This window comes from Corvus moneduloides, chromosome 5 (genome assembly GCF_009650955.1).
Source record: "Corvus moneduloides isolate bCorMon1 chromosome 5, bCorMon1.pri, whole genome shotgun sequence".
Lineage (NCBI taxonomy): Eukaryota > Metazoa > Chordata > Aves > Passeriformes > Corvidae > Corvus > Corvus moneduloides.
In genome coordinates this window covers 19,622,560-19,645,130 of record NC_045480.1, presented here as the reverse complement: position 1 = coordinate 19,645,130, position 22,571 = coordinate 19,622,560, and the positions used below count along the sequence as shown (strand labels likewise).

Here is a 22,571-nt window from a genome sequence, read left to right as displayed (position 1 = left end):
GTCCCTTCCCCCGACTTGCAGCTTCTCCCGCAACTGCTTTCGAGGGTCCACTCTTGAAGTTTTTTGGGGTACAATTTTAAGGTTGAGCCGTTCAGAAACAAAAAACAGAGGCCCTTCTCCTTCCCTGGGAGCAAAGGGTCTTCCTCATCTTCATCGTTAGGACTATCTCTGGGAGCATCTCTAGGGACTGAGGTTTTCTCCTTTCCCGTTTGGAGCAAAAGTCCTCATCTGGTCCATCTCTCCCTGTCCAAACTTCTCATGAAATTACAGCTGCGTCAGCATCTGCCTATCTCAGCGCAGGTGCTTTTGCTTGCGAGCTGAACACTCCACCCCCCAGATCTTCATGAAATTACCACAGGATACTCTGATATATCACAGCTTCACAACAGAATTTCAGCTTTAAGCATCTCCTCTCTCTCTTCCCTCAGGTTTTCAGCTCTTCACAGCAATAAAAGGGTCAATCTCACCTCGGCCTTGCAGCTGTGTGGCTTATCGCTGTTGTCACCTGACCTCTGCCGGACAGAGGTGCCGCTTTGCTGAAATCTTGGCCGCAGTGGAGGGGGGGTGGAGTTCCGAGCCGCTCTGGCTGCCACAGCCCTGCTGGGGGGGTCATCCTGGAGCCATGGCCTGGCCCGAGCAGGGCCTGGGCCGGGCCCACTGGGCCGCGCTCGGGCCCCGCAGCCACCTGTCCCAGCGCTGGAAACGAGAGAGAGAGTGCTGGGGGGGTTTGTCTATTCTTAAGTGTGGATCACAGAGGCGGTCACAACTTTAAGTGGCTTAAAGAATTGTCCATATTCAAACTGGCCGCTGATAGGTTCTGTCAGGTCCCAGAGGAAGCTGTAAGCACCCCTTAGCAAGGACATCCCTTCTAGGACTATGCTTGCTAACCTATGACATTCTCCACCCCTCGCCTCTGTGAAGACACACTTAAGAATTATTATCAAAATTACATTCAACTTCTACCATATTCCACCCGTAGCCATTTCAGTACAATTACAATATAAGTGTCTCACAATCATGCTACTTAACTTATGACTTAATACTTGCTTTGCCCAGTATTCCTCCTAATTAATCTTTATCTCACAGCTCTCATCAATTGCCAGCATTTCCCACCATTTTGTAGCAGGTTCGGTTCGTAACCGGGCAGAAACACCAATTTAGTGTAGCCATATTCAAACTGGCCAGCTGATAGGTTCTATCAGGTCATGACAGGTTCTATCCCTATGACAGGGAACCAACCTTAAGTATAAGATATAATCTAATTCAAGAATCAATGTGCACAGAATATTTTCTCAGGACTCACTCCTGAAGAGCCAAAGCTATTTCTTTAGAAATAAAAAACTCTTATGCTTTATTTCTTTTGTGCAATGGACAAAATGCTTTATTGTTTATATGTAAGTACTTAGATATTGATTTACTGGTAATGCCATCGATATAACAACCATTTCCCAAGTTTTGTGGAGGGGGACGAGCCTATGCTTCAGCATGATGTGATGATCAGAAGATTATGATCAGAGTGAAGGTTTGTCCATACAGGCAAAACACAACCTTAGCTATTACTGCTTAGTCAAAGTAACAGGAAAAGAATTAGCAATTTTTGTTTGTTTCTTTGCTGTTTGTTTTAGATTTCGTAGTGGTTTAGAATGGAATTTATTTTACAGTGAAAAAAATAATTTGTCTCATGTCAAGATCAAAGCCTTTTCTGGAAAATTAGGCTCCATTTAAATCAAAGCATAATGTATTTTGACATGAATAAAGTCTGTACCTGTAATCCTGCACTCAATTAATTTGAGTAAAGCCACCACAGACAAAAGATTTTACTCAGCTTTCAACTAGTAACAGCACAACTATTGTGAAAGTGATTTACCGGCATCTCTAACCCATTTCTGAACAGCAGATACTCTCTAGATATGAAAAGAGAGTCATATGCAAATGCCATACAACCCTCTACATTCAGAGTTACCTTCATCTTTCAAAACTGGTTTGATTCTACCCTAATTCTAATTAATGAAACCAACCAATCATGCAAACAAAAGCCCAGGTAACACTGGCCAAAACAGCCGGCAGAGAAAATCTGATAAAAAATTTTTTAGGAAATATTATTTATTAAGAAATACTAGCAAGATATGGACTTTCATGAACCATTAAACACTAGGAGTTATATCTTTAAAAATTATTTCCTTTTAATCTGAATACAAAGTAAAGTTAGTTAAAGGGGCAATGTCAGCTGCAAAATCAGATTTCTTTTGAGGTTTTTTTGTCGTTTGTTATCAGTGATAATAACCAGTTTGTTGAACTGATAGTTAAGTCTAAGTAAACCATGGCAGGTCTTTCAACTTTAATGGAGAGATAGAGACATTTGGGGAAGATAAAAGTATATGTACTGCAGATACATGCAGTGAATGTACAATTCTTGCACTTATACTGACAATAGGATTCATCTTACTTAAAGGTGACCATAAAGAAGTTAGATAACTAGAGTAGGCTAATCATTAAGATCTCCTCAACAGAGGAAAGAGATAAATACTTAGCACTTAGTTCCGTATGAAGACAGGTTTAAGGTAAGTTGAATGACTCAACTTCCAGAACTACCTCTCTGTCTTTACTGTCTAGAGAGAGATTCCAGATGTGTAGCTAAGACTAGACACTCAACAGTAAGTTATGTGAGAGAAAGGTCTCACCAGACACTCCTTTAAACACCCTTGCCAGAATTTGACCTTGATTGATGGTTCTGCATACAGATATGTATAAGAAATATACATATTTTTATATAGTAAAATTGTGTATTTGTGAGAAGTATATTGAATTCAGATCATCGATAAAATGCTAAAAAGTGTTTATCTTTTTATTATTTTCACCTCTTTCTCAGCTGCCTATTTCCCCAGCCTATGCCAACAAGTTGACGAATTAAGTCTATGACAAACTCAATGACAATTCCCATTGCCCATCTTCTTCCTGGCAGAATAGGTGTTGAATCCATTGACTTGCTGACAGCTTTCAGAGAAAAATGTAGAACTTTTTTTCTAACAATAAGATTTTACTCCCCTTCAAAAGTCCTGTCAATGTTCCTATTTCAAACTTTGTTTCGAAGTTCAAAGGTGAGCTTTAGACATCTTTTGAAACAATCCCTAAAAAGGATAAATCTAATCTTTTTTCCTACACTATTGTGTCAAGAAAAAGAAGAAAGGCGTTTTCCTGGGGAATGTTGATTTTGTTTTCCATCTTCATTATCTTTAACGCTGAGGAATTGCTGAGTGACTGAATAGGAATAGGGATCAGATCTGGGCAAAAGACTGTCCTCAGGAGATGTTTCTTCCAAGAAGTTCTAAATTCAGTTGCATTAAGAAGGATGAGAGGTTTATTAGCATGCAGTTGTATTACAAGAATGCATTCAGACATGTAGCAGAGCTCTGTTCAGCAAAATATAAATAATGCAAAAAACCATCCACATCTTTTACTTTAAAATTACCCATTTTCTATCCTGTGGAACTCATGTAAGACAGAACAAGGAGAAGAAACAGAGAGAGGTGATGGATAGAGAACTCAAATTGAATAAAATTTTCACTAAACAAGAACACAACTACTTTGCAATTTATTTAGTTGCAATCAGCTTGTAGATGGTGTCAAAGTAGTTCACTAGAAAAAATTTTGTTAAAGGACAAAACTAGTGGATTTACTGATGTAATTAGAAGTAAAATGTCAACAACATAGGCCAAGTTCTGTCCCTCTCATGGATACAATGTCATGATTTCATTATTGGACTCAAGTGCTCAATCTCTCTTTAAGGGAAATTGCTTTAACTGACTTTGTATTAGCTAAAATGATATGGAAAACTATCTCTTTGGTGCCTTTGCTTGTAATTTTTTTGCTTATATTTTCAAAACTTCCCAGATGTTACTGCTGAGAGCTGTCAGAATGCAAGAGAAAAGCAATGAAAAGGCTTGCGAAGTTACTGCTAAAGATGCTCACTGTGCTAATATTATACAGTCCCCAGTGGTCCTGTCCTCTATCAGAAGTTGTATCAAGAGTCACTTTGTGAGAAAATATCATGAAAGACATTTTTTTCATTGAGATTCTCACTGTATTAGCTGACTGGAGAAGTAGCAGCAGTAGGTAGGAGTTTATAGCAGGAGTTAAAGAGCAATAGCTGCTTTAAAAGATACTGCTTTGATCCATGAAAAATGGATCCATTACGGTTACCCTGAGAAGTACCGTTACTTTTTCTTGTATGCTTATGGGTCCAGAAGAAGAGTAATATGCTACTATGCCTATAATGATTGCCTACACTAACTCAAATTGTGGGTCTTAAAACTAAAGAACAATTCTGCTATAGATGAACTAAACCTCAAATTGTTATAATTGCTCCATAGATGGAGATTAGTCAGATATAATAGACAGTGGAAAAAACATTTAAAGACCTATCTAATAAGAAAATGAGCAGTGTTATGTAGATACAAAAATGCTGCTAGCAAGGATTTTCTTGCTATTTTCTAAGCCCGTGAGAGACTTTTCTCTCCCACAGAAGAGGTAGCAGAGTTCTGTAAAAAACCAAACACCTGCAGCCTTGAAAAGTCTTGTTTATAGTACAGTAGAAAAATATTTTGACAATGGATGCTTTAGGATTTTAGCCAATCATCCCCAAGTGGTGGCTGATCCTTGTCCAATTAGACTATGAAGAAAAAAGTCTATAAAAGAGTTTGTAAAATAATTAAATAAATCAATCTTGCTGCACAATTCCTGCCTGATGGATCTTCTCTCCTCCTCCTCCCTACGGCTGTGGGATATGGTGATATACCCTAGGGCCTAGGCCTATGGTAATAGTGTTAGACCTCAGGAGTATTCTTGTCAAAGTAAGAGTTAACATTAGCATTCAGGAATTTCTCTGTTAAGCCCTACTCTCTGTTTAGAATGGTTACATTGCTTGAAGGTCCCCCTGAAATAATCTGAAAAATTAGATATTCACACTGAGTTGTGCAATATGTCCAAGACACGATTTGGTTTTTTGGTAAGGCAAGAAGGTGCTGCTTGTGAGGATCTCACCATGAATGTAAAATGCTATTTGTACTGACTGTGTAAGCCACAGTATAACAAAGAAACAGAAACATAGGGCAACGTGGGCAACAGAATACTCAGTCTTAAGCTAAAAAATCAAGAATTCTTTTAGTTTTGGCAAATTAATCATAACTTATACATCCTGACATAGTTTTATTTTTCACATATTGAATATTTTAGTATCTCACATCCTTACAAACCCATCTCCCTAGTTTTCCTCTGGACTCATGAAAGAACACAAACACACAAAGCATCAGTTTTTAATAAGAATAAACAGAATAATAGATAAGCAGTCACACAAAACTACGGTGTTAGTCTGTCTCAGGATCTGTTGACATAAATCATTAGCACTTTGTTTTTTAAGTTTGGCTTATTTGTTTATTTCTTTAATATTTCAGATTTCTAAAATCTACATATAACATTCAAATAACAGCAATATAGACTGGTTTTCCTTTCTTTTTTATCCTTGGTGATTTTTAGCCTTCTTACTTTCTCATAACACTCTGTCCCATCTTCCTCTTGAGAACAATACCCTTTTGTTAACAATTGGTTATGGCCTAATGGGATAAGCACTTGTGAAGGTAACAGTGGACACTGACTTTTTTCATCTGCTCACTCCAAGACAACTCTGACTTCTCCTTTATTTCCTCACTTACGCATTCCATCATTAATTTAATAAAAATTTGGGAATCAGTGCTGCAACTACCTGTTCTAACCTTCTCCTTTCTCTCTCTTTTAGTGGCTGGGGATCCAAGACTCCAAGGATCAACTCAGATAAGACACAGATGCCCACTGTTGATTCACACAGGAAGAGCTGTGAGAAAATCTGTAGAGATATAAGAAAGGTAAGATTACAGAGCTGGGATTGTTAAAATGGCATTCTTTGCTGCAGAAGGATTCAGGAGAGAAAATAGCTGCACAGAAGGTTATAAAATGTTAAAGAAAGGAAGGGTAGTTGAGTTAGTGCAGAAGTGATGACTGGGGTCAAGTTACGATTGTTAACAGAGACAGTAGATGATGCCAGCTGAGCAATATTGAAATACTGGTCTGGGATTTGCAAAAGCTGATGCTTCTTCTCTCAAATGATGCCAGTCAGGGCAGCAAAGACTCCTTGGATACCTTAGCAGGGTGAAAAATTAATTAATCCTAAATCCAACAGTTTCCTAAAGACTGGAATAATTTTTTGGAAGAGGAAAGCATATTTGTGTTTTTCTGATCTTTACATGTGCTTTTTCTCCCAAGATTTCAAAAATGTTAAATGCAAAAAATTGCAACAATTGCCAGTGAATACAACAGATTATGCATAGTTATCCAACTATAAATATTGTGCCACTGAAATAAAGCTAAAAGGTTATAAAAAAACATGGAAACTTTACTAGAAATTAAGAAAATAGATGAAGAATCTCCAGTTACTATGCTTAGGAGGTTGCTGGTTCTGAGTTTATCCTAGGGCATTCTTTTTTGGGTTCATTTGCTTTGGTGATCCACTACAGTCTTTCATTTAACTAGATAGCCTTCCTCGTGTAATCACTAGGTTTTTCTGCCACACCTCTTTCTGTAATTAATACAGGCATATAGGTAGCTTACCAGCGTTTCAGAAGGGGTCTAAAAATCCTAAATATTCCATTACAGGATCAGGCTAGATCTGGAGGCATATATAGAAACTATCAGAGGTTCAACTTTGAAAACCTGAAAGTCTTCAGCTGTTCCTATGGTAACCAATTAGATCACTGGGTTGAGAGGTACTGCTTGTTCTGAAAAGGGAAAGTTTTAAAAACAGGTACTTCATACCAATTTAAATACTGAAATAGACTGCTATCACAAACAGTAGGCAAGTATTCTCTTTTTTGCTTTCCTGTGCTTCTCCTTTTGAGTTTTTTTTTTCTCTCTTTAGAGTTGTTGTGGCTCTGTGTGATTTGATCAAGCAGCCATTTGTAAACTTTTGAACTGGATTGGTCAGCTTTTGATCTGCATATATAAAACTCCACAGATTAATTATATGAATTGCCTTAGGTGAGTCTTTCAACAATTCTAAACCTGAAGAAAACAGTTTTAATAAGAAACACCTTTGCATATAGACTAAATACATACTAAATTTAGTCTTATCATTCAGTTACACTATTGCAGCTTTTGTCTCCGCCATTGATTAATGAACTACTGCAAAATATTTCTCCACTGCAAACCTATGCAAATCCATAAATAAAAGAGGGTTATTTTTGTGAAAACAATCTATTTAAAACTGTAAAAGTATCTTTTAGTAAGAAATTTATGATAAACAAAAACTATTAATAAGTAAAATATAAGATGATATTGTAGAAAGATCAGAAGATTAATTTGTATTTAAAATACAGAAGTCTCTTTCTGCGCGTCTGCAATTAAATAGTCAGGCTTGTTCACTATTTGTTCACTATATGTGTATGTGAGAGAGACAACATTCTCATCTGTATGGTACAACCTTAAATGGCCTGTATTTATAAAGTAAATAGATCTGTTAAATCACACAGTACAACAGCAAAGCACAAGAATAACTCAGTTATACTGAACAGTGTTTTTTACTTGCACATGATCTCATGTTTCTCTGTTCTGGTAATACACTTGAAGATGACTATTCTGTCTAAGAAAGACCACAGAATTGCTCCCTCAACTCCTTTTGCGATGAGTGACCTCACCAGCTGTACCTATGGCTAGTAATTTTGGGTGAAATCCTAAGATGGATTTGGAAAAGCACACAAAGCCACCCTGCATGCTTCTGAAATATCTGATGAGTTCAGGTGGCTAGCAGACAGATACAGTGTTCAGGGAAAAGCATTTGTCAGAGATATAATGCATCTATGCTAGGGAGATATTCAGCTCAGTTAAGAATTAAGAGGAAATTAAGAGTAAACAAAATTAGATTTTAAGAATATAGTCCATGTGATCACTTCTATCACTTCATTGGTTTTATTGTTCTCCCTGCACCATGGTTTTGACAATGTGAAATGAGCAGGACGACACAGGTGTGAAACTGGGTTGAGATAATAGAATCACTTGCCCAGAGCCCTTGTGTTTCTCTGGTTTCTTAAAAGGCAGGACATAAAAAAATTAAGTTGTACTATATGGGAAAATGTCCTGCTGTTTCTAAGTAGTGACCTTGTGGGCAGCTTCAACACTTCTCTAAGAAATTCTGTTTAATGATTTTATACATTTTTTTAATTTCACAATTAGAGTTTTTAAAATCCCTTAGCATTGTATATATGCTAACTCAATCTAGGAAAAGAAAACAAAAGTAGGAAATTAGAAAGCAAACTTTTTCCATCTATAAGGATTTTGACAACTGATAAAAGCACATGCATATGAATATATAAAAAAGAAACACTAATGAATATGCAGATTTCCTATCGGTATATTTTTCTATTCCTTACATGGCAGGAAAGGAAAGGGGAAGGCAATCTCTTTCGATTGTATAATCTCTTTAGTGCAAAAGATAATCTACTGGGTACTGGAGTGCTCATAATATAAGCAACCCTTTTTGTGACTTTCTTTTGCTGTAGGTTTGTAATGGTCCAAGGCATTTTAATAATTAGTCTACAGGGAGCCTTAATAGACTAGGGCAACTCTTAATTAACTTAATCCCCAGTACATGAGTTGACCAGGAGACATCAAACCACATTTTAGCTTGGAGGGTATGTGAACTCAGAGGAAATCTCATTTTTTAACTACTGTGATGCCGCATATTTTCCTTCTAGCATAGTGCAGTTGTAGCTAAACACATTGTGCCATTCTGTCCTGTAGTAACCAGAAGCCTTTATTTTCAGTGGAATTAATAATAAATGAAGATGGCAATTTCAGCATAATTATTTTAAGTTGCAAAAATTATCATAGGATGATGTTCATATATGGTTAAAATAGGCAACTAAGAAGTGATTTTACTTATTTTTGCTATATCTCTGTTGTATATTTCTGATGCTTTAAAAAAACCCGGACCTGTTTAAAATACGTGAAAATATACTGATAATCTTTTTAGCTACAGTATGTTTTAATTAGAAATATTCTGCACTCCTATGACTTGAGGGAAGTATTCTAGTATATGATTATGCTTCAAGCATGCTTTATATTTATAAGGATTAAGTTTGTACTTTATGTTCTATTCTTGCTTCTTATCAAGATTTGTGATGTCTAAATAGCAGAAAAAAAAAAAAGAACTTCCTGAGGCAGACTTTCTCCTTTCATTTCTATGTTACTATTCACATATTCAGTAATACTTTTAATGAACTGGGTGTTGCTTTAGGAATATAATCCTAAGGTACCTAAAGCTGTGTAAAAGTAAAGATTATCACTGAATTCCATGTAGTGACACTGTGGGCAGTCTAACAGTGATGAAAGGAAAAATGTCGGTATAATCACAAAGCACTCACGTGAAAGACAAAGCTGTTCTATAAGGTACATATGTTTCTGAATAAACATTGTAGCAGCAGAATACATTAAAAGTACCTGTTTTTATTTTTTACAGTGACTTGTTTTCGTGTTGGTATTTTTAGCATTTGCAGCTGATTTCCAACTAAATATATGAAAGGTATATTTAAATTAAGTGATTTAACAGAAAAATCACTGGGCAAAGAATTTTAATCTAAGCTAAGAAATTTAACCTAAGATACTGTTTAGCTCTTTGGGGACGCAATTTGTCTGTCCCACTCGCTGAATGCTTTGGGGAACACACTTTCCTTAAAATGCATTCCATTAGAATCTTAGCCAACACCTATAATGCTACAAATAAGTTAAAAAATAGTCATATTCAGGTTAACCAAACCTTCAGCTGGACACTTACACATCTCACTATCAAGAAAGGATACTAATTTAACAATTGCACAGGATCTGACTCAGTGAGAGAACTGAGAACATAAATGTTTTTGTGTTATATATTTATAAAGTATTAGGATATTTCCTAACAAGAGATTTTTTTTAGCATTATGGAAAAAATTAACTATGTCTATGTGTATTGCATAGTGAAGCATAAAAAGAACTCAAAAAATGTATCTATAGAAAAAATGCATACCCATTTTTTCTTGCTATTACAGTCAAATTTAATTCATCTCATTAAAAACACTTCCCTTTTATTTCAATAATGTTGCATGTATTCAAAACCTCTGCATTTTATAGTGAATTCAATTTCTTATCTTATTAATCCCCTTATAAAAAGGAAAATCAAATATCTTCAAAAATCTTGATGTAGTCAGTTTAATTTCCATAACTGTAAATCTTTTATAACAAATGAGTTTTAATTAGTTGCTGTCCTTGGCCACGTACAAGAGGGAGGAATCATCTTTCAATTAATCTATTGTTAGGTTATACTGAATTAAAAAGTCCCATATGCTTAGGATGTTCAGACTACTATCTTTCCAATTTAATAGACATTGACTTATAACTTTCTAATATTTTTCAGGTGTTTCCCTTTGTTGCTGTTTTAGAAGAGAGTCCATTTTTTTTAACTTGATGGGCTGATGGGACAACACTAGAAAATAGTTCCAAAATAGTCCATAGATATACACAGCTATAAACTGAATCAAAATTTCCAAACAAATATCCCCAAACTTAGGTTGCTTGAAACTTCAGTTTTCCAATTTATTTTTCTTTAGAGTGTAAAATTAATGGTTGTTGGCTTGATATGGTCCAACTGAATTCAAGAGTTAAGGAACAGACTTGATTAATGCACATCTTTACTTCATTCTATGTTTTACCATTCTAAGTTTGTTTGTAATTTCATAGAGTAATGTGGGTTGGAAGATACCTCAGGAAGTCACCCAGTCCAGCCTTAGGTTCAAAAGAGGGTCAGACCAGGTCGCTCAGGTCATTGTGCAGTCACTCTTGTAAACCTCCACAGATGGGACTGCACAACCTACCCGGCAGCCTATCTCACTGTCCCATCCCTGGAAGTGTTCAAGGCCAGACTGAAAGCAGCTTTGAGCACCCTGGTCTAGCGCAAGGTGCCCCTAACCATGGCAGGGGGGATGGAAGTAGATGATCTTTAAGGTCCCTTCTTGTGGCGCTGTAAGTGGCTCCAGCCAGTCTGTCTCCTGAGTAGAACTCAAACAACCAGCTGGGGTGGTCAGCAACCCACGTTTAGCATGTAATTTGTAGTCATGCTGAGAACCCATGATTCCCTTGTGCTGTCTTTTGCATGTTTTCTCCCCATTGGTTTATGTTTTCCCCTCCCTGTTTCATTGTATGAAGTTATGTATATTCATTTCCCTTCTTTAATATGTATCAGTTCTAGAAAGTTCTTTGCTCCTCGACACCCCATTGGATCCTTCAATTAGTCCCTCCTATGTGTTGTTCCCATTGGTTCCCTTGCTGTCAACCCCGCCTGCTTGCCCCTATCTCATTGGCTGTGATTCCTCTCCCTGCCTATCTTGTACCCAGTATAAGACCCCTGGATCCTCCCACCAATTGGTCTCTTCGTCCCTGCCATTTCACAGGGATAAACCTATGTGGAACACATATGGAGAGCCCCCTCTCTTTCTTCTTTGCCTTCGTCTGCGTGCCTGCTTAACAGCGACAGGAAGATACAGCCCCTTTTGGGTGAGGAGCTCTACCCCTTTTTCATTGTGTGTTGGGCACTGAGTGCTGCCTTCCAGAGGGGTTTCAGCTTTGACCTCTGGGCTTCTTTGTGTTGGCACACAAGGGGTAAACCCCCTTCTGTGAGCTCACAGCTGCAAAACTCCTCACCTTTTCACCCAGGCTATTCTATGATTCTGATGAGGAATAAGTTTCTCCTTTCTCACCAATATTTATCGGAGATTTTATGTTTGGTTTTGTTGAGAGCTCCAAGAAGGAAAGGGACAGGAAAGATGTGTAATTTATTCCTATGACATTGAAAAAAATAATGGTTTTATAGTGAAATTCCAAGAAAGAGGTGTTTCAAATGACCTGGAAAAGAATGATTAAAAATTATCTAAAATTCTGTTCATCTAATGCTTCTTTTCACAGTTAGGATCACTGTCTTAGTGGAGGAAACGGACCATATTTGATTTCTAATAAAATTATATTGACCTAATTAAACAATGACACAACAGGAGTTACAGTATTTGAGTTGGTGGTTGTTGGGCTTTTTCCTTCCTGGAACTTCCAACAAGATAGCCCAATTAGATAAGCTATCTGTGAGCTAGAAAATGTAACATAATGTGCTACAACTACAATTTTTGTCGGGGAGGAAAGTGAGATACTGCATAATTAGGAAAGCAGCACAATTGTCACTCTTGCCTTTAAAGGCAACAAGCGTTGTCTGCATGGTGCCAATGGGCCCCATGCAAACGTTTGGTTCACAGCCACATCATTACCACAAAAATGTGTCTGTCTACATTACCACAAAATGTGTCTGAGATGTGAAATAAGTAATGTTACAGGATTTCTTCTTATGTGAAGATATGGAAAAGGATTACTTACATAACTTCTATTAAAAATTATTCAAAAGCTGAGACTAATTTACCCTAGTTTGGCATCTCTGCATTATTCATCTTACCTCCTCTCACGTGATCCTGCACACATTAAGCATCAAGGAACCTATTAGAGCTGTGAATTTTATATATAAAGATCCCTAGCTGTCTAAAGTATCTCTTCTCTGCTTGGACAGCATAAATCACTTAAGAAACCAGGGCTCTCACCTATTCCCATTTAGTATTGGAATATAGGGTTTATTTTCAAGAGATTTCAAGTTGGCAGTGCAACCTTGTGACAATGGAGGATGAGGCCATATGGGGCTCTATTAACAAGAGCGCCAAGAGACCATCAAGAGAAGTGGTTATTCTTCTCTACTGTGCAGCTTGGGAGGCCGTGCCTGGAGCACTGTGTTTGTTTTTTGGCTCTTCAGTTAAAAAAAAAAAATCACATCCTGGAGACAGTCCTTCAGAAGGTAAGCAAGATGATAAAGGAACTGGACTACATAAATATTGCAGTGGGGATACTGCAACATGCATATACCAATCCAGGAGTCCCGTGGAAAGGAAATATATATGGACAGACAGATTCTTGATAGCTGTTTCAGAGAGATGTTTATTTCTCCAGCCGCATGGCCGGAGCTCTGCTGAGGAACTGCTACAGTCACCGGACCCGAGGGTCCTTCTGCCCGCGCAGGGAAACACAAACCAACCAATGGGGAACGAGGCTGAGCAGGGGCAGGGAAACCCCGTGCCTCCCCCCCAGGGCCCCTCTCCCAGGGCTCCATGGCAGGGGAGGGACCCCAACACATAAAAGACTAAGAAGATGCTAGGGGAGCTGGCATAAGTAAAGAAGGTTAAGAGGGGATGACCTTTGTCTCTTTGGCTACCTGGTGGGAGGTTACAGACAAGATAGAATCAGCTCCTTGTCAGGAGTACACAGAAATGGATTTTTCAACAGACAACCATTGCAAAAAAGAACATTCTGAGTAGGTGCAAGGTGGAAAAAGATCACACTGAAGGTGACAAAATACTGAACCAGGTTGTCCAGAGACATTAAGGAATATTTATCCTTGGAGATGTACAGAACTCAAGTGGCCAACGCCCTGAACAAGCTGTTCTGACTTTTCAATTGGGTCTGCTTTGAGGCAAGGTCATTTGACAGGATTCCCCTCTAACATTTTTTTTTCTTTTTAGCTGTTTTTAGCCATTAATGACCCTTCCTTGTTGGCGTTTTCGTCAAGCAAATGGGAGGGGGAGCCTGGACAGGCATTCCAGGAGCCTTTTTATATTTTACTCCGTTATCAGTCTAACGTACAGAGTTGAGACAGAGATGGTACAAAGCTCACGCCAGCACAGGCATCCAAAGACTTCCTTGTTACAGAGCATTCTTAAAAGCTTCTTAGCCAATTAGCATGCTTCTAAAATTTACAGACAACTGTTTTAACCAATCCTCAACAGCGCACATACATCTGTTGTATACAATACTTGCTTGTTATGCCTTTATATAACAATGCACAATATTCCATTATTAAGCTTAAACTTATCTATCTTGCTAAGCATATTTTTCGCAACTTCAAAACTCTCAATTAAAACTAGAAACTCTAACCATTGTTTTAATGTCCTTGCTTGCTATATAATTGTAACCTCTTCTATCTTCAAGTTTTTGCAGCTAGAGCCAATTCCTAAATTCTTTTTGCTTTATTTCTGAAACCCGCTTTTTCTTCACACCTAAGAGCTTTTCCACCTTTTATGTTTCCCCACACTTCCTGATCCAGCTTAATAGGTTAGCAGTGAGGCTGCTGCAAAAGTTAAAAGGTTCACACAAGATTTATAAATCTACTGGTTTCACACAAGCTTATTTGATCTGTTGAGTTAGCAAATAGTTAGAAAAACTTCTTGAGACTGCAAAAGGCTTTTTCCATGGGTGCTCTAGATCAGATTGGCATGGACTAGCTGATGGAAAGCACCAGACCAAGGAGGCAACTCTAGAAGTAAGGTAGGAATAAAGCTAGGAATGGTTTGCATAGGTATACAGGAAATAGGAAAGCAGCTAAGCTTATTTAAGTAAGGGATAGTCTGAAAAGTGTGGAGAGAGCACTGGGAAGACATACTAGCACCACTTAGGTGAAAGCAGTGCAGGATCGGCTGACAGAGGGGAAGGAAGTCACAGAGAGAACTTGAGGAAAATCTCATAAAGCGTAGCAGCAACAAACCAGGTTGTGTACCAAGTGATACTAAACTGTGAATAAAACATCAAGGCATCCATACCCATTATCACCCTGCCACAGACAGTTTTAGCTACAAGGGACTTAATAATAGCACAACTGAGTTTCAAGAACTATGCTAACAAGAACAAATAGCAACTCCATGGAGATATTCTGGGTTAAATCATCTGAGCAGTTAAGTCTAAGGTTAAAAAATTGTTCAGGTCACAGGGTAACATGACCTAGAGGGATAATAACACAGAGTAAATAAATCAAAATCCCATTTATATAGAATTGTATTAATGTAGCATCTTTCTGTTGGTTAAATGCTGTGAAAAGGGAAAGATGATGCAGAAGAATCCTATAACACAACTTAGGTGTAGATGTCTTTCAAGATAGATAAATTAATAGTAATGAAAAAAGTATCAAGTAATGTACTAAATTAAAAGTAGAACCATATAATGATTTGGGTTGGAAAGATCATCCAGTCCAAACCCCCTGCAGGGATCCTTTCTACTATACCAGGTTGCTCAAAGCCCCATCCTACCTGGTCTTGAACACTTCAAATGACATCCACCATTTCCCTGGGCTACCTGTTTCAGTAACTCACCACCCTCACAGCAAAGAATTTCTTCCTAATGTCTAATCTAAATCTATCTCTTTGAGTGTGAAGCTATTCTCCCTCATCTTACCTCTGCATGACCTTGTAAAAAGTATCTGTCCAGCTTTCTTGGATTCTTGCTTTAGGTACTGCTATAAGGTCTCCCTGATGCCTTCTCTTCTGGCTGAACAGCCCCAGCTCCCTCAGCCTGTCTTCATAGGAGAGGTGCTCAAGCCCTCTGATCATCTTCTCTGAGTAGTGTCATTGAAATAACAACTCTGAATACATGAATAGGTGGGAAATAAAAAGAACAAGGGAATGGAGTACTAATCTCAGCATTAGTGTAAGGGTAGAAAACCTTACATTACTCATGTTATGGATGGACCACCCACCAAAAATTTTTGATTAGCTGATTCTTCACAGTTAATGATTTAGATGCTTTGAGGCAATAGTAATTAAAGATTAGTTCTTTTGACCCATAATTCATAGGGTCAATTCACAGATAGGAAAATAAGGAAAGAAATCATTTATTCAGCTATAACTGGCATCAATGCTATTATTAATACATTTCAATCCAAACAAGAAAATCTACAACTAAGCCTCAGCAGTCTATAAATCCACATGCAAAATTCCTTTTTTCACTATGCTTAGCAAATCACCTGTTAGGACATGGCAGTTTTCATTACTACTCCAAGAGTTGTTTGGGCATTAAACTATATGAAGTTTGGCAGTGCTGAGTCATTAAATAAGAAATCTGTTTCTTGCATTAAAATAGAGGCACAGGAACAAAGGATTGCATTAAATGGAGAGAAGTGCAAATGAAAAAAACAGAAGAAAATTCAATTTCTCTGACATAACACGAATGAAGAAATTACATGCTATCATCTATTGATATTAGTGTTTGAGGTGAAAAAGCATTTGTAGACTGACTTAAAATATATACAGACCAGATTAAAAAAAAAGTCAATATTTTTTTGATTAAACAGAATTTTGCTTTAACTAAAATTGATCATTCTGATTTTAAGCATATGCTTCAACTAGAATCAATAATGATTAACTACATTTGTATTGGCAAGAACATAGTAATAATTAAGTTATTATCAGATTTTTACTGTATGAAATAAAAAGAGAATATCCTTATTCATTTTTACCAATTTCTGTGCTTAGCAGTGCACATATTAAACTAAACACCATCAATAATCACCTGCCATACTCTATTCATTTCTTTAATATAATGTTTGTTCCATAATTAAAGGTTAATGTATTTGTATAGTTAGTAGCGGAATAGTATAGTGGAAGTATTTTATTCTTGCAGTATGATATTTGTCTTTACTCTGGAGGAACAATTCTAGACAAATATTTATATAACTGAAACCATTACTTGGTGAATTTTGAAACATTTCAGCAAAATTCTTCAGCTAGTATTTTAGTTAGTTAGCAATTCGCCAATATTCATCTTGACCTAATTGTGAAGTATATCTATGCATTTTACTACTAGTAATAAGATTTAGATTGCTTTTATTTCTATTAGAACTGTAGAAGCAATAAAGCTCTAAGAAAATGAAGTAGAATTTTTTTTCTCTCTTACTTAGTCAATGAAGTGATTTAATTAAAATGTCTTTAGTCAAAATCCTCTTCTCAGCCTATCGAGAGATGAACAGCTTCACTCCTCTTACACAGAGTTAGGTCAGTTGAACTGGTGATGGTGATCAGCTGGATACAATGGAGTTTATTTCTCAGATTCAAAGAAATAAGAAATGTTTTGATTTATAAGAAATATTAACTGAGACAACAAATTAATCTAGTTTGTTCACTTTTGCTAATGAATGAGATCTGTATAGCTTGGATCGAGACCAAGGTATTATGTGTGAGCTGGATTGTGGAATAATGGCCGTATTAAAAAAAATATTGAGGCAATAAAATGGAATTACCAAGGCACTGTTAAACCTATGCTTTAAAACATATCATGAAAGTAAAACAACTAGGAATTCAAATGTCTGGTCTGCTATAAAGGATTCTATACTTCTACAGTCCTAGTGGTAATCTCCCAATTCATAGATCTCAGCTCTCTGATCCACTCTGAGCCATTAATATAAAGGTATCAGATTAATTTTACTTTCCTTCAGGAGGATTATTCAGTGGGAAATGACATTTCTGTAGCTCCTCCCTATCTTTTCTACACTTAATAGCTTTTCTTCAGATTATAGTATTAATCATTTCCATAAAATCATAATGTCTATTATAGCCTAAGTTATCTGAATAACTGAAGAAAAGCAGACTGAGTTTAATATATATTCCTAAAGAAAGGAAAAAACTTCTAGTTCTGTAACAAAGTTTATGCTCTTTATACAATTTAATGCATTGTGAAGAAATAGATTCAAATAATTTCTAGTGTTAAAAGAAGGGCTTTAAAGAGGTTTATTTTAAATTATTTTATGAAATGTATTTTAATTTTTTTCAGCACTTTCTTTGTCATGACTGTTAATATTTCAATAATTGGGGCTTTTTCCCTGTAATTTAGGCATAAATCCTGCGTATCTGTTAATGAATCTATGTGGAGTGTACTTGAATACATTGAATACAGAGGAACTGATACACTTAGTAATATATATCAGTACAAGTGAATACCACCCTTAGCCCATCTCCATCTGACAAAGCACCACCCGGGCAACAGACATGGCTCAGCAGAATGCGTGTTCACTCTTGGGTCATCACACTATGCAGACAGAATATTAAAATAGCATTGGTCCTTCTTAGTCCACCAGCAGATTTATGTCAGCTTCTTACTTTTTCATAAGAAGCTTATATTAATATTCTAGGCTTTAAACATGTCAGGAGTGAACAAGTATCACACCCAGGATAAATTCAAGTATCTATTCAGGATTGATTCAGGATGTCTTTATGTTGGGAAAAATAAAATTTGTTATATGGTCAAGGTAAAGAGCTAGGACTGCTTACTACTTTAGTCATCCCAGATACATCTTGAGGATAATTAGCACCTCTGCAAAGTCTCTTTTTATAGGACGTAACACCAGCAAATTCTATAGTTCATATTCAAAGTAACCAGAACCCTCTTAATGTCAAAAACACAGAATATTAAACCTAAAAATTAACTCTTAAGGAACCTAAGTATGTGTCATGCAGTCTAGTTCTGCACTTAGACCAAACCAAAAGATAAGACCCAAGGGAGTGAAAGACATGAGTTTCACAATCAAACCACTGAGCATCAAGATGCCAATGAGGAGAGAAATACTCACAGATGAGACTGATCACACTGTCAAACTATTCTTTCATGTCTGTGATTCAAACTGGTTTGTTTGTGATACTTCCCATTTAATTCTTCCATTCTTTCTTGCTTTGTCCTTTTTTGAAAATTAAAAATAGAAACTTTTTACCTCCGGAAGAACCATCATTTGTGCTTCTATTTGTGAGGGGAAGCTAGAGAAGGGGAACAGGTAGAAGGAAGAAAGTTTGATGGGAGTCCAAGTGTGGTCTTGTGAGTTTCTGTGAACATAGAGCAGACAAATTTGCAATATTTTCATTACTGTGTAAGACACTCAAGGAAAAGTCCTAGAAGAAAGAAAGAATCAGAGAAAGTCAAAGTTTCTTATTAATGTTTTAATTTTCTGAAGTACTGAGCCTTAATTTATCTTCTGAGGTCAACATGAACTGTAGTTGATTTACTTACTGTGACTGATCCAAAGGTACTTATACAAGATTTAGTGCATAAAGACATTGTATGGACCTGAAGTTTCTATTGAGATTAACAAACAGCTCTATTAGAATTTGTGTCTGCTGTAGGTACTCAGATAAGAAACGTGGCCTAAACACTATTAATTTCACTCTCATTTTTTTAGAAAAAGATTGTTCTCCTAGTTGAAAATATTATGTTGTTATTTTTATTTTAGTAATATTTATTTCTGTGGACTACTTCTGAAATTCCTGAGAATTTAAGTATTGAGTCTTTCTGAACTCCATCTGCTTGAATCCCTATAAATACAGAAGAATTTCACTTTTACCTGCAGCTACTTTATCATTTGACAGAGATCCTTCTAATATAATTTGTACCTAGGTTCTTACTGACTCCCCTTGTATTTCTAGATAACATATTTTAACCTGCCTTTGAAAATTTGTATTAATAAGAAAGATTCATAGCTCTACTAGGCTGTTAAAGAATAATACCTAAAATGTGCCTCATTTTGTAAAGTGTTTTGTTTCCGAAAGGGGTGCTAGGTTAGGCATTTAAAAATGGATATGCCAATAGTCATTAATCCTTTAAGAAATCATGAAGGATCATGCTAATGAGTTTCTAATAAAAATTTTCACATGGGTAAAATACAACTGGTCTTAACAGCAAAATTGTGCCATGCAAGGCCATTTTATTTTGTACTTAATTCAAGATGTCAAAATATGTAAGGTGGTAATGGGATACCAGGGGCAGATACAAGACCAAAGGCCTTCTTTTTACTCCATAACCTTTCATCTTCAGGTGACATCATAAATCCTTGTCACCGTCAGAAGGCTGCAGTGAGCAGTAGCATTATTTCCCCAGTTACTGTAAAATACCACCAGGTGTCTTGCATAAACTACACAGTTTAAATCATGGGAAATCTGCAATGTTATTTTACAATAATGCTGTAAATAACCTGTGCCTTGATCATAAATCTGTATCACCAGCAACGGCCCCAATCAACAATAGCAACTTTGAGACTGAAAAGATCTTTCTCTTTGCCTGTAAAACTGTTCTTGGTATTCTGGCTTTACCTGGTGTCTAGTAACTATATCCTTACCTGCCCTGTGAAAATGAGCTTTGAATAAATACTAGAGATGGGTAGTTTAAATACATGACAGCATTTGTACTTAAGACTCACAATATTTTCTGATTCAAAAATGAATGCATGCAGGGGCATCTTCCCATACTGCTTTTTTATTATTGTGTAAGGGGCTTCCAACAGTACAAAAGCAACCATCTACTGAGCTTTGATAAAAAAGCAAAATATATCAATTTCTTGGGTCTGGGCCACAATTTATTCCTCAGAGGTCAGAGGAATAAAAAGAAGAGACAAAAAACAAATGGGTGGTCCTAGACAGAGCATGCAGATTTTTTCTATGCATTGCATTATGGCCTACTAGGGCACTAGCAGTCATATTGCCTATCTTTATAATCCTGCCTAGATTGCCAGTACTGGAAAAATAATTACCTCTACACAAGATAGGGTAACCAGGGGATATGACTTGTTCATACTTAGTATTCTGTTGTGTTTATTAAAACTGGTATATAAAAAAACTCACACATTTTTCAGCAGGAGGAGTTTTAACTGTCTTGTTCAAAATTTAATGTGTTTTTCAATGTGCTCCTCAGAAAGCTGTTAAGGGAGTTATTAGAGCAATACCTGCCACTTTCTTACTGTCATTCTATTCAGTATCCCTTAAATACTATAAAAAGTATCTACTAAAAATTCAGAACTGTGATAAAATTGGCATATCACCTTCTTCTTTACCCCTTTCCACTACCGTGTATTTTATTTATGGTTGTTTCATCACTAGCCATTCCAGAAAGAGTTAAATTTTAAAAGTACAGAGTTTTCAATTATTTCATGTTTCAATTTGCACATAAGGAGATACTGATTAAAGATTCATGTATGCTTTTACTGAGTGGTTATATATTTTTTCAATTATTTTTACTTTCAGATTTAGCAAAGCCCTGCCAGAAGACATTTAATGCTGTCATCGATATTCACTCTACTGTCAGGGATATTAAACTGAGAAGAAAGACCTGGCACATTTACTTCCTCTTGAAGTTTTGATAGTATGTTGGCTACAGCTTAACAGTGTGAAAAATAGTGTTGCACTGCAAGCAAAACCAGGGAATTTTCTTCTTGTCGATTTAGAAAAGTTGTGAGGAAAGTCAGCTTTAGACCACATAGCCTTTGCAGATTCGAAGGATTACAGTTTTTGTTTCATTTGCTAAGTAAAAATTTACCTCATTTATTTTGTCAACATTGACTATACTGTTACAGGGCACTGGACTTCAAGAGGTTATTTTAGTTCTCAGAATCCCAAGGGCTCTTGTCTAATTTCATCCCTTTACCTATTCAGTAGTATTAACAAGAAAATGTGCAAAACATCTAATTTTAACATACTCAGTAGAGAGCAATGAACCTGGAAGAAAGGAACTGATTTATAATGAGGGTATATATGTGTAAGAGTTCTAAGTATTAGCAACTGGAAAGACAGCAGATTGAGACAGGTGATTCCATCCCTCTATTCATCCCTGGCAAGCCCCCATCTGGAGTGCTGTGTCAGTTCTGCAAGGGAGAGTTGGACTCAAAGGTATGAATCCAGTGTACAACCAGAAAGATCATTAAGGGAAAGGAGAATATGTCACATAAGGGGAGGCTGAGAGAGCTGGGACTCTTCAGCCTGGAGAAGACTCAAGAAGGGGTCTTACGAGTGTGTATAAATACCCAATGAGAGAGGACAAAGAAGACGGAAGCAGACTCTTCTCAGTGGTGCTCAGTGAAGGAACGAGAGGCAGCGGGTATGAACTGAAACACAGGAGTTCTGTTTAAATATTAAAAAAAATAATAATAATAACCCTGAGAATGCTTAAGTGCTTGGACAGGTTGCCAAGAGAGGTTTTGGAGTCTCTACCCATGGAGATATTAAGAACCTAGGAGAATATGGCCCTAATCAATCTACTCTACTTTGTGCAGAGGGGTTAAAGTAGATGATATAGGTCCCTTTATACCTCTGCTCTTCCATGATTCTGCAACTCTCTGAAAAAGGGAGATGCTTGGGACTTGCTGAGTGACAGTTTTAAATTATTACTATTAATGTGGATTTTCTGTAAGTAGGAATGAATGAGTTTAAATACTGCAAGTTGGCAGAAAGAAGTGTACCTTGATTTAAGGCTAGAGGGTAGAAATATTCCTTTAACAATTTGACACATTTCCTTGACAATTTGAAAGATAAAGTTTCTAAAATTCTGACTAAATTGAGATGAAAATTATGCTGTGTATATCACCTATCTAACCACTCAAAAACAGTTGAGAGGTCACATTTAACCAGAAGCTGAAAGTCATACGGATTATAACAATTAACCAAAGACAAGTAACCTCCAGAAAGCATGTTTTCTTAACCTGCTATCAAGCTTCAAATACATCTGGGGTTTTCACAAACACTACTCAGTGTTTCCACTGCCTCTCCTAACTTCATATTTCTATTAGACACTGGTCATTTTCTCCCTGATAAGTCAGAAGGTTTCTCAACATTATGGCCATGTTTTGTTTTCCTGCTTGG

The 22,571-nt window shown here is 36.7% G+C and overlaps 1 long non-coding RNA gene across 1 annotated transcript; it reads left to right on the top strand.

Moving 5' to 3' along the window:
• Positions 1-903: 903 nt before the first annotated feature.
• LOC116444863 lies at positions 904-22,336 on the top strand. The gene is made up of 4 exons (XR_004240556.1): positions 904-975; positions 3,908-3,909; positions 18,266-18,277; positions 22,326-22,336. It is a non-coding gene; the product is annotated as an uncharacterized LOC116444863 (long non-coding RNA).
• The last annotated feature ends 235 nt before the right edge of the window (positions 22,337-22,571 follow it).